Source organism: Rutilus rutilus (genome assembly GCF_951802725.1).
Source record: "Rutilus rutilus genome assembly, chromosome: 11".
NCBI lineage: Eukaryota > Metazoa > Chordata > Actinopteri > Cypriniformes > Leuciscidae > Rutilus > Rutilus rutilus.
In genome coordinates, this window is record NC_140216.1 from 43,646,031 (window position 1) to 43,648,530 (window position 2,500).

The following is a 2,500-nucleotide window of genomic DNA, read 5'->3' on the forward strand; positions in this document are numbered from 1 at the left end:
GGTAGAAAAATGAATAAACAGCTTGAATATTGGATTTCTACACGTGGGCGGGAACGAAACGCCCCTTTCCTCTGATTTGTCAGCCGAAGATCAAACTGTCCCGTCATCAGTTCTTCCTCAGTTCTGCACTGCAGAATAGTGTGTGCTCGGTCCTCCGTTGTGCGGATTCTTAACGCGTTTATTGCAACTTTTTCATATTTTTTCCATCAACCAGACTAACCAATGGCTGGACACAACCCGTACTGGGGAATAGACTAGACAGGGCTTCTGTGTAGACCAGAGTTCTCAGTGTTAGGGGTTTGCTATTTTCCTATTTTCCGAACTGTAAAGTCACGTTTTTTTATAAATTTTTTATCACGAACCACGCACGCTGTGTTTTATTCCTACGTGACTATATAATGCATTTTACTTCTAATAATCTAAATGTTGACTTTGAAGAGTAGGCGCGTCAGAAGGCTATTCACTCTATTTTGGTTCATTTTCGGTGTGCGCCAGATGTTCAAGGAGACTGAGACACGCTAAAGCAGCGCATCATGTTGTTTTCTTTATTTTTCAAAGGCATGACATTTTGTAGTCATTTTGAATGTACACAAATAAAAATATAAATTTTACTGTTTCGAATGATAGATTATTAAACGACAGAATATTAAGTTATTTCCCCTGCTGAGCAACAAATCCAAGTGATGGCGCCGGCGCATCGCTCGCTCACACAACATCTAGGCTATTATCTGTTCTGGCATTGCTAACTTGACATCCCAGCCTGTTCATTAAAAAATTTAAATAAAACACAGTCAACCAAATACAGTGCCCTCCACAATTAATGGCACCCCTGGTAAATATGATCAAAACTGGCTGTAAAAAATAAGATCCTTCAGATTCCCAGATCCATGTTTGTGCTTCTCCTCTTCAGTTCAGCCACTCATAAGGTCAGGGGACTGGGACGCTCATGGCAGAAGCTTCATTTTGTGCTCCACAACTAATTTTTGTGTTGATTTTGATGTTTGTTTTGGACCATTGTCCTGATGGAAGATCCAATCACGGCCCATTATAAGACTTCTAGCAGAAGGCGTCAGGTTTTGATTTTTTATCTGTTGATATTTGATAGAATCCACGATGCCATGTATCTGAACAAGAAGTCCAGGACCTCCAGCAGATAAATATGCCCACAACATTAAAGATCCAACAGTATATTAAATTGTACACATGGGGTACTTTTTATCCTTGTGTTCACCAAACCCATCTAGTGTGTTTGTTGCCAAAAAGCTATTTTTTTAGTCTCATCTGATCTGACCACAGAACCCTGTGCCGTTTGAAGATCCAGTCGTGTCTGACCACTGAATATGCTGGAGTTTGTTTCTGGAGGAGCGAGGAGGATTTTTCTTGAAAAACCCTGTAGGTTTTTTTTTTTTTTGGCTTTCTGACCCCAAGACTCAACTATTCTCTGCAATTCTCCATCTGTGATCCTTGAAGAGTCTTTGGCCACTCAAACTTTCATCCTCACCGTCCATTAAGACAATATAGACACACGTCCTCTTCCTGGCAGAGTCGTAACATCTTTAGTTGATTATAACTTCTTAATTATTGCCCTGATGGTCAAAATGGGGATTTTCAATTCTTTAGCTATTGTCTTACAGCCACTTTCTAGTTTGTGACGGTCAACAATCTTTTGCTGCACATCAGAACTATATTCTGTGGTTTTACTCATTGTGATGGATGATTAAGGGGATTTGGCCTTTGTGTTTCCTCATATTTAAACTCCTGTGAAACACGAAGTCATAGCTGGACAGTTTCATGTTCCTACTCACCCTGGTGTGCTAAAAAAGGTAAATATTAATGGGAATATACTTCAGAGATATTTTACTCGTAAAAAATTCTAGGGGTGCCAATAATTGTGGCCAACGTGCTTTGGAGAAAAACATTTATTTCATAATGTGATTTCCCCCCACTTTCAATTCTTTTACTTCAATGAAAGGTTTGATTTTTGCGAATTTTTGGAATGAAAGATCAAAAGGATAAACGATGCAGATTTATTTTTTACAGCCAGTTTTGATCATATTTACCAGGGGTGCCATTAATTGTGGAGGGCACTGTATATAAAAAGTTATTCTGCTTAATTTATACGTTATTCTGCTTAATTTAATTGGTCTGTTGTACAATATAAAAGCTGTGCCGCACAGTCCTACTTGCTGTTATTCCAAACTCATTTCCCTTGCTGTGAAGATGCTGATTCAGCCTATACGTGTTGGGACTCGGCTGAAGTATAAAGCCTTCTTTACATTACTAGTTAGCATCCAAATGTTACATTGCAAATATGGAAACTTTGGACCGAATGAGAGATGCGCGAAACCAACGTCGGTACAGTTTCAGTTTCGATTCAAATCAATTTGTTTAGGCTTGGCGTTTAAAATAGGCTAAATGTTGTTAATAATAAAGGACACAATAGGCTATTATTATAAGCTATTATAGGTTATATTTTTATTATACGTGGCTACTTATTTTT

At 38.4% G+C, this 2,500-nt stretch overlaps 1 protein-coding gene across 1 annotated transcript in view; it reads right to left on the reverse strand.

The window, feature by feature from the left end:
* col14a1b (collagen, type XIV, alpha 1b) overlaps window positions 1-2,500 on the reverse strand; it is a 91,214-nt gene that overhangs the window by 17,900 nt on the left and 70,814 nt on the right. The gene's annotated exons all lie outside the window — the stretch shown is intronic.